This window comes from Neodiprion lecontei, chromosome 3, assembly GCF_021901455.1.
Source record: "Neodiprion lecontei isolate iyNeoLeco1 chromosome 3, iyNeoLeco1.1, whole genome shotgun sequence".
NCBI classification, from domain to species: Eukaryota; Metazoa; Arthropoda; class Insecta; order Hymenoptera; family Diprionidae; genus Neodiprion; species Neodiprion lecontei.
Window position 1 is genome coordinate 7,785,786 of NC_060262.1, and position 10,999 is coordinate 7,796,784.

Sequence of the window (10,999 nt, forward strand, 5' to 3'; positions counted from 1 at the left end):
ATTTTTATTATTCGGTTACAAATTAAATATCGGCACCTCCCCTCACTCGCTGTTGTACCCCTTCTCGAGCGCTGACCTCGGTATTGTTGCCGCGGCACACGCTGCCGGCCGCACACCCACGGACGCACACTCGTGTGTGTGAAAATAAGCGAATGCCCAGCTACACAATACTACGAAACACACATCTACGAGTGAAAATAAAAATAAATCTCCAAATAAATCAGCGGATTTAAGATTTAATGTTATAAAACACTTCCTATCATCGATGTATGCATAAAACTAGAGATTCTAGATGATTGATATGCCGTTAGGGTTCATAATTAGTCATTCAATTAATCTGAATTATGCTTTCCGTACATTTTTTGTGTCTTTGCAACATAACTTTTCCACTAGTTTGAAATACATCATTGACATCCGATTTTTCAATAATGCGAGGGAACAACAACTCGCTGAAATGACGTGTCAATAGGTTTGTAAATCACTTACGATTCACCTGAGTTAACACAAAATAACTGAATAAATGAGAATTCACTGACTCACTAAAAATGATAACTGAAATCTGGAGAATTATTTGAGATTTAACTGAATTAGGAAGAGTTGTAACAAGTCAAGTTACTTTGAATAACTTTAGATTCGTGCCAAAATTTTATGTTTAGAGAGAAAAATAATTAAATTCAAATAAAAAAGTAATTTTAAATCAAGAAGAAGGAAATTCCCAAATACCTGAATTCAAATGAAGCAATTTCAATTTAACAAATCTATCTGAATTTGAAGAAAAATAATTATCATTATTTGGAATAGAAAAATGAAGTCGAACTACATGAATAAATTCAATTAATTCAACTCAAAAAAATATGGTGTCATTCAAATTCCCAGTTATTTCCTCGTCGATTCAATGTGGGTCCGGAGTGGCAAGTAACGTTGAAATTGTTGAGATCAATGCTAGTGATGGACACTTATCTGAGAATAATTGATGTATCGATTAATCGATTTCAACAAAGTAATCGGACATGGCTCGATCAAATTGGTAAAAATTAATCAATTTGGTAAATTTCTGCGTGTAGTCTTAATATCAGAAGAGATATTTCGATAATTCATAGTTTTATTCAAAATATTTTTGAGTTTGACAAATTTTGGGTAATTGTTACTTAAATCACATACATCGATACTGTATTGCATCGTTCGTGTTAGTAAACAAGCGGCTCCAGACCCACATTGAATCGACGAGGAAATAACTGGGAATTTGAATGACACCATATTTTTTTGAGTTGAATTAATTGAATTTATTCATGTAGTTCGACTTCATTTTTCTATTCCAAATAATAATAATTATTTTTCTTCAAATTCAGATAGATTTATTAAATTGAAATTGCTTCATTTGAATTCAGGTATTTGGGAATTTCCTTCTTCTTGATTTAAAATTACTTTTTTATTTGAATTTAATTATTTTTCTCTCTAAACATAAAATTTTGGCACGAATCTAAAGTTATTCAAAGTAACTTGACTTGTTACAACTCTTCCTAATTCAGTTAAATCTCAAATAATTCTCCAGATTTCAGTTATCATTTTTAGTGAGTCAGTGAATTCTCATTTATTCAGTTATTTTGTGTTAACTCAGGTGAATCGTAAGTGATTTACAAACCTATTGACACGTCATTTCAGCGAGTTGTTGTTCCCTCGCATTATTGAAAAATCGGATGTCAATGATGAATTTCAAACTAGTGGAAAAGTTATGTTGCAAAGACACAAAAAATGTTCGGAAAGCATAATTCAGATTGATTGAATGACTAATTATGAACCCTAACGGCATATCAATCATCTAAAATCTCTAGTTTTATGCATACATCGATGATTGGAAGTGTTTTATAACATTAAATCTTAAATCCGCTGATTTATTTGGAGACTTATTTTTATTTTCACTCGTAGATGTGTGTTTTGTAGTATTGTGTAGCTGGGCATTCGCTTATTTTCACACACACGAGTGTGCGTCCGTGGGTGTGCGGCCGGCAGCGTGTGCCGCGGCAACAATACCGAGGTCAGCGCTCGAGAAGGGGTACAACAGCGAGTGAGGGGAGGTGCCGATATTTAATTTGTAACCGAATAATAAAAATTCACCCAGACGAACAAAACAGCAATTTCCTTGGCGGCAAATCCAGATGAAATGGTGCACTCTGATTGGCCTAACGCTATCGCTTATAATTCAAAAACTATGCGTCGGACGAGCTTCCGGTAAAGAAATTCTCGGTTGCATTTCAGTCAGGTATCACGCTCGCTGGTCCGTGTCCCTCAATTTAGGGACACCCTGTATATATACACTGGTGTGACGTCGGAACGGTACCTGGTGGAAATTTCCAGATGCTAGACACTGGAAACATTCACACAGCTACAGCTAGACTCACATCAGTAGTTTGGGTCACCAATTACCGATTAAGTATTGAAATACACCGGACAACGGGCATTCTGTCGCTCTAATCGAACGAACCGAAGAAGGAGTAATTATTGGATAAAAGATTTAATTAATTGGCTTACCTCTTGAGAATACTCTGGATGTGATGAGTTGCAGCGTAGATTGGTGGGAGGATTTAACGGAATAACTGACTCTAATATATTTGAATACTTTGATTAACTTCGATTTATTTTATAAGTTTAATATTTCAAGTCACAAAAACGGAGTTACACAGTGTAAGATCTTAAACTTAATATGACAAAATGGAGCTGAAAGCTCGCTGGACTTTTGGGCAGAGTAACATTGTATGAAAAGTTTAAATGCAAAAGGCAAAAGGATTTTACCGCGAGACTGTACCGGAGCAAGATGACGAATCTGGTGGTAGAAACCAAGAGGACGATCGGGTGATCGGTCGCCGTTTTTATAAGGGTCGATCGTTGCGCAGAACGATCCCCCTCTTTAGATTTTTTGTCACCTTTGCGCACCTCCCCCTTTTTCTAGGAATTCTAATTAGGACACGACATCTTCGCCGCATGCACGCCTGTGATCTTGATTCATTAGCTATTACCATATTGTAAGTTTTTACATATGGTATAACGCTGCACTGGTGCGGCGGTGTAGGTGCGGAGACTTTGTTCTGTAATTTTCCATTCTGCGTGAGCTTTGTTGTTGAGGCGCAAGCCCCCCTTGGCCCCTCGGCTACTGAGCTTCTTCCCCCGTCTTGTGCTTTCAGCAGCTATTTCCTAATATGTGGTCATCGCAGTGCGTATGCGCTAGTGGTGACTCATGTTTTATTTAAGTGCCGTGTGCATTTTCAGGGTCACGATGCGCTTAATTCTAGTTCCTGTTTACTTCTTAATATTTTTACTATCTTGCTCGTTACAAAGTCCATATGTCATATTGGTTACCCGTCGTTTGTTAGTTTTATAGCGTGTATCTATATAAAATTACATATGTATTATAATCGATTACTGTCGTTATTCACCTGGAGTACAATAGCGATTGTTTATGAAACATAGTTGCTATTTGCTTAACATTATTAGAATCGCGCTGCTGCAAATATTCTTAGGTGTTTGTGTTATAACTATCTTAACAGATTTAGGGTATTTAACAATTTGATAATCCATAGTTTTAGAGCAGGTTTACATGTGTGCTTTTTGTATATAATTCTCTTCTGTAATTATTAATTCTTATATTGATATAAATCGGCTTGGAAGCTTCTAGAACGTTTTCTTTATATTTGTTGGTTGCCTGTCATTGGGCGTTGCCACGAATGCATCTTTGAGTTTAGCGCGAGTTGATTTACTTTCAATCGTTTCGTCGGTAAGTTTCCTAATGTGTTCTCTAGATGAAGCTCTGTATGGCTCCACATTGGAGATCTGCATTGCCTTCAAAACGTTGCGCGTGTTGCCTACAATACGGCGTTACGGAGGAAGGTATAGTTCATGCTGAATAATTAGTATTCACGGTTTTGAAGGTTTTGCAGTCTCTGGTTTTATGGGTTATTGCAGCAGTGCTATCTTTACATTATATTGGTTATACATTTATCCATGGTTTTACAGTCTTCTATACTCCAGGCTATATGGTAAAGCGTAAGTTGCTTATAGTATAATAGCTCTCAGCTCCGAATGCACAAATGGTATTGTCGAGTGCTATATAATAATTGGATATAATCGTGTTAGTTAATTATGGTGTTAATATGATAGTGATATATGTATAGTAACGTATAATAATATTATAGCTCTTTGTAGTGCGAAGATCTCGTAACATGGTTTTTAAGCTTTAGTTAGTGAATGTCATAGTTATTTCCATCTAGGGATATTCCAAATAGTTAGACAGTTGTTTTAATTCCTTATGGTTACAAGATTCTCGTACTTCGAGTTTGGTTAGTTGATAAAAGTAACATGCAGTAATAATAGTCGATAAAACATACGGACGTTCCGGTCGGATGTTACACCGGCCTAACGATGAAATTGTCATGGCGAGCAACATTCCCATAACATTCCGTTAAGACGTATTTACACGGTGCTAGAAATCGATTTCTCGGACCGACGAAAAGTTACCAGAACTCGTATCGTACAGAGGGAAACCTTATCGTGTATACAACAAACTCGGACGTAAATCGTGGATCGAAAACGCGGATGAAAAAATGGATCGCGTCCCATTATTCCGTACTAGTTGCTGCATTCACTCCTGTGCGAATTCAGGCAGCCAATTGCAGATGATTGCAGAGTTTGCATCACGCATGTGTGAATTCCAAAGGTAAATATCAAATATAAAATGAAAATATATCAACTATTGAAGCAATAGCGAGCACTTTTTTCAATTTTCTTTTTCTCATCCGTCATTTCATATAATACAGTATCTGGATCCACATGAAAATTCCAAAATAAGTTCCAGAATAAGTTCCAGAATAAGTAGAATGGGAAATTACAATATTAAACAGAAAACATTCAAGTTACCTTTTTGAGCACAATAGAGGTTATGATTCAATCGCTTTATCTACTTAGGATTCTGCACTGTTGGTAGCATGTAAATAATTCAACTTTACGTTGTCGACCGCAGCGCCGTCTGAATTCCTCGGAGCGCAAAATGATGGTGAAATTTAAGTTACTAAAATCTGTATGCGAAAACTCGGACCGATTTGTAGCACCGTGGGTATGTTCCGATATACACTGCGAGCACTGTAAGGTGTGTCGTCAATTTAATATACTGCGAAGCCGTTCCTGTACAGTTAGCTATACTGGTTACTGCTTAAAACGGAACGCAGTACAGTATACTGTGATCGACATTTTTTGGCGTTACTTTCATTTCATAGATAATATTTGTTTCACATTGCAATAAACACAATTTATTCAAATTTTCCATTTTTGTTTTTAACGGCCGATATTTTTAAATGACAATATTCAATAATAATAATTATCAATAGTGGAAGCTGCTAAATTTCTGAACGCTGTTGATCACGTGATCAAAGCACTGAGAGCACCTTACCTCGAAAGCACCAGTGTTCACAGTAGAAAAATGGCAACGATTTATGACGTCATATATTTCCCTAGGATACTGCGACTGTATACTGTCCGTCTATAACGGAACGAATTTCTCCCCAGTAAGAGCACTGAACAGTGCTCGCAGTGTATATCGGAACATACCCCGTGTCAAAACGTCTTTAAGAGTGCCTCAAGATGGCCTATCAACAGACGCCGGTCCCAGTCGGAATTGGAAAGCGATAGGGAGAGGCAGGCCGCTTCTCTTCTAACTTCCTGTTTCGATCTCTGCAAGGTTTGTCCTGTCTTGTTGATTGTTGTAAATCCTCTGGTTTCTCCTCTCTTGTTTATTTTGTTTCTTTTCACTTTTTGTGTTTCTTTCTTCTTCTTTCTCTTTCCTGTCATAATGCCTGATACGTTACTAACACCGGCCTCGAAATGGGGCAAGGATCTCTCTGACGAGGTCCCCGGCGATTCAAATTCCCCACCTAACAAAATTAGAGGGGCTGATCAACTAACCTCCTGGGTGACCTCTTTGAGGGTCCGTAGCAATAGGTATATACAGGGTGACTTCCCACCATACCTGGTACAGGTCTACAGTAAAAATGGGGGAAATGCGGGCAAGATTCACACTATGAGTTTTGCTAAATTACTAAAGAACAATAGACTCCTCAAGAGCATTTCAAATATTAAGGCATCAGGCACCAACCATTATAATCTTTTCTTCAACAATGTCGAGGATGCAAATTTCTTCGTCGGACAAGGTATTGAAAAATGCAATCCAGCCTTAGGAGCATATGTTCTCGATGGGTGCATTTACAAAATAGCGCTAATCAAAGATGTAGGTCCCTTCTCTCTCAGAAGAAGACGTTTGGGACAACATCACCGTGTTAGGACAATCTGGTTCTGAAGTTTCCCATATCGAAAGAATTCCGTGTATATTTCACTCCTCGGATGGCAGTCTTGAACGGGAGAACTCGACATGCATCGAATGCTTCTTTCGAGGCTCGGCTCTCCTGGACAAGGTTGCCATATTTCTGAACACTAGGGGCATAGTACCATATTTACCATTAGTAAAAATGTGTCGCTATTGCTTTAGATTCGGTCACGTACAATCTCAATGTCGGGGCAAAGCCAAATGTAATTATTGCTGTACATTACACCATGAAACATCTTGTGAGGTGCCAAATTCATCTCAAAACTTCCGCTGCGCAAAATGCCAGGGCAAACATAAAGCTTCAGACAGGGGTTGCCCGATCTGTAGCAAGAAAAAAGAACTTATTCGCACAAAATTCTCTAAAGAAGCGGCAGCCTTAAAGGCCACTCATCCCCCACTGCTCAGGTTTCCTTACTGCACAGGAAGGAATTCTCTCCATTATCTCTCATCAGGAAGAACGACTCTAGGAGTATGCCATCCATATCCTGTCCAGTAATCTCTGCCTATGTCAACTGGAACTCCAGACAAACTACGACAGCTTTCTCTGGACAGGCTACCTCTTTACCGGCCTCAGATTCCCCCTTAACAGATCCTGTTCCCTTTACGGGAAAAACAGACTACTACCTTGATTCTGGAATTTAATTATAAGGATCTAGATTCTTCAATGGATGTAGAACAGTATCTTGATATATCTTAAACCTTACCGTCTCCGTCAGATTTGGACATGAGGATGAGGGACTGGGTGAGGACAAAAATTCGTAAGTCCCTTGGGGACTTCTCTAAATTTTTATGCATCCGGATCGTCGAAGAATTTCCGACTCTGAAAAAATCATAGCGAACATCAAAGCTTCGGAGGAGCTTTATAGGCGGCAACGCCAAAAATAATATGGCTTATTTTCTAGATGTAGTTCAATGGAACTGTCGCATTATTTTTACTAAGTGGAACACGTTCGAGGGTTTTAGTAACAGGTATGACGTTGTATGTCTGATGGAAACTTGGTTAACTTCGAATCAGCTTTTACACTAGAAACGCTTGAACATGGTCAGGAGGAACAGGCCAGCCTCTACCCTGTGGGAGGGGGCTGACCTTTCTGATCGCAAAAGACCTTTTTTTCCAAAGAATTGATCATCACCCACTCCCGAATAAGATGGAGTGGGACATGGTCCGACTACGGATTTTGAACTCCAGCAACATCCATATTCCTAATGTTTGTTGCCCTCCGAACTAATTTCTTAACCAGTGAGGGTGAAGGGAGTTCTTCCAAGTTGCATCCCAATTCAATAATCTAATCATCTGCAGAGACTTTAATGCACACCATACCCTTTGGGGCAGCCAACTACTAAATCAGGACGGAAGATTTTTGTCCGAGGCATTCGAAGAAAGTAATTTATGCATACTAAACAATGGATCAGCCACCAGAATCCATGTAGATTTATATAGAAAAAACGTGCCTGACCTGACCTTTGTTTCAGTCTCGCTTTTTCCGAGCTCCTCGTGGTCAACCCTGGACGATCCCCTAGGTAGTGATCACTATCCAATTTATATCAGGCTGGCAAAACTAGATTTCCACAGGCTGCAGGTCAAGCAAAGGCTCTCCCTCAATCAGGTAGATTGGGCTTCATCAGCATCATGGATTATGTCTTCTAAAATTCCCCCATGGTTCGGTCTAGACTATTTTGCAATTTTCACCGAATCAAACATTAACACAGAAATAGGTTTTACTGTAAGGAAGGATCCGTTCCCCACTGCAAGGCTAAGATCCATTTGTGGTACGAGGTTTGGTAATCACTCATAGTTTTATACGGACGGTTCCAAAAGCGCTTTCCCTTCGAGGGTCTCTACCTTCGTTATCCACCGAGTGAAAGGGAACCAGCCTGTTTTGGCTTGAGTAGCCACTCATCCATAGTTTCTGCAGAAGCGCTCAATATTTTCAAGGCCGTTAAGCTAATTATTGAAATGAGGTGTAATAGATCCTTAATTCTTTTCGATTTCCTTAGTGTCCTCACAGCCCTCATGCTCCCTTCGACCTACAATAAGGTCATCCCTATTCTAATCTCAATAAAACAAAAGCTTTTCAACCTCCACAAGCTAGAGTACCAATGTTTCCTTATCTGGATCCCAGCACATGTCGCAATCCCGGGTAACGAGCTCGTAGATCTAACCTCGTCTCGCCAGGGACCGCCCTCTGGCGCTGAACAACCGGGTATTCTGGGCCAACTTAAGGCACTTATCTAGAAGTTCTACCTTAACTTCAAGTCAATTTAGTATCCTCGATTCAGAACGCCTGAAAGGAATCACCTATTGCTCTTTAGCGGCCAAATTCACCTGCCATCCATGGTTTGCTAATTTGTCCCTTAGCAGGAAAAAAATAACACTGATCAGTTGAGTTGAATGAAATCATACAAATTCCAATGAGCACCTAGCCAAGATGGGTCTGGTTGCTCCACAGATTTGCACGTGTGGTCACCCTGTTTCGTCGGCTAACCACTTGGTTTGGAAGTGCCTATACTTTAGCCTCCCCCGAGTCAAGTTCAAGGACTTTTTACACAAACACAAAATTACAATAGGTACTAAACTGCAAGAAATATTCCTAAAAGGGCCAACCCAGGTTATTACGGCCCTGGCTGATTTTATAATAAGAAATAATCTTAAATTATAATATAGGTGCATTTGTTTCTAAACAATAATACATTAACTGCCTCTGTTTCAGTGTGTTTTTTTTTTTTTTTTGTCGTGCTGTTACATCCTTCCCGCCTGAAGCCTCGTAAACGTCAACGCAACTGGGGAACATCCCAGAAGGGGTCAAAAAAAAAGAAGAAAATGAATATTGAAAGAAAACAGCAACAAGAATAAGAGTAATTAAACACTAAAGGACCAAAAGTAGTTCTTAAAATTCTTGAGATATCCCAGGAATAAGCTAAGAGTACGTTGGCACTTTCGCTTCGGGGGCATAGCCTCAACATCAACGTCTATTCTCCATTTAAGTATCCAAAAGTACTAAAACTGTGCTAGAGAAATTATCAAATACAATCTCTGATCAGCTGAATAAATTCTGTGATGTTCCACTGCAAATTCAAGTGATTGCTGAAGTATTTTTCTGCAATAATGATGAGATTGTATGAGTAGTTGATCATTAAAATATGGAGCTGGATGTGTTGAATCATATCAGAGTAGATATGTGACAAGAAGTATGCAGTATATTGTAAGAAAAAAAAAAAATAAAAGGCTTAAGTAATCCTGGAGCGCAAGAAGATGCCAAGGAATTGAGGACAAAATTTCTGATGGCCCAACAGCGATTAGCATTGTACATCTTGCTCAAAGAAGAGCATTCAGGGACATGGAAATTGTTTCCGAAAGAAATGGACAAAGTGAAAAAATTGAAAGACAAGATTAGTAGAGGTACAAAGTGAACTGGCATTGTGACAATTGTAATCAATCAGAGAGCACATTTCATTCGCCTTACTTTTATGGAATATATTGTAGCCGATTATTTACATGAATAATTATAAAAATCGGAAGAAACCCATTCAATCTCAAAATTACAAATATTTACTTTGAAGCAAATTCTGCTTGAATCAAAGAATAATTGTAATCCGTGCCTATCTGAACGATCTGTTATCCAAACCACCATTGAGCTCAACATTAGAGGTTTCTTTCTGACAGATTGAATTGGATAAATTCGTAGTGACCAAGATGGCAAAAATATTTTGCACATTGCTACTGAAGAAGGCAGCCATAAAAATATGAAATTCTACTGCACATTGCTTGCAAAAAATTTTGCCAATCCGCAAAAGTTAATTACCATTAAGCCCGGGCGTGATGGGAGAATTCTGATGCGTAGGATAATTTCAAAATGTCAACTTCAAAAATGTCGAGAGTTCATCAGATGAAAATAACTTGGCAGTTGTGGAATGGCTGCTAGACCAAAAAGCTAACATTAATGCTACCGATGAACACGAAAATACACCAATGCACACAGCTGTTAAAAATGGGCATTTGATGACTTTGAAATTACCGGCAAGCCAGCGAGATGCTGTTAAAACAGCTTGGAATCACAGTGGGGAAAGATTACATCAGATAGCTGCTTAAAATGGAAACCTTGATGTCGTCAAGTGGCTGGTGAAAGAGAGAGATTCCGATATTGATGTTAGAGATAATTTTGGGACCACATTGCAACACATGGCTTGCCGCAGAGGAAACCTTCAGATCGTCAAGAGTCGCTAGTAAAAAAGCGAAGCTGCAATATCGACATTCTAGATAATCCGGGAATAACGTTGTATCAATATGATTAAAAATATATAAGGCATTAAGACCATTGACAATGTAATGTTGAAAGAAAAAGATAAGAAAAAAATTAAAAGCAAAGATCCAAATCAGTAAGTACAGTCTGTTAAGTTTGATTTAACCTTTCGTTGCCACCTACGGTCAACCTTTCCATCTGAATATTTAAGTATTCAGCTGTCCTCAAGTACTTAGTCTACATTATTTTTTAATATTTTTGATGTTACGTAAACAAAACCAGAATGACTCCATTCCAAATAGATGATATAAAAAGAACGTTGCATGAAGGTATTAATTTCTTCCCGATAAAATCGATAATATGTCCAATGAATTTCTATGTAGATATTTAA

At 38.5% G+C, this 10,999-nt stretch overlaps 1 long non-coding RNA gene across 1 annotated transcript; it reads left to right on the forward strand.

The window, feature by feature from the left end:
• The first annotated feature begins 5,389 nt into the window (after positions 1-5,389).
• On the forward strand, positions 5,390-10,748 carry LOC124293229. The gene is made up of 2 exons (XR_006903144.1): positions 5,390-5,725; positions 9,079-10,748. It is a non-coding gene; the product is annotated as an uncharacterized LOC124293229 (long non-coding RNA).
• The last annotated feature ends 251 nt before the right edge of the window (positions 10,749-10,999 follow it).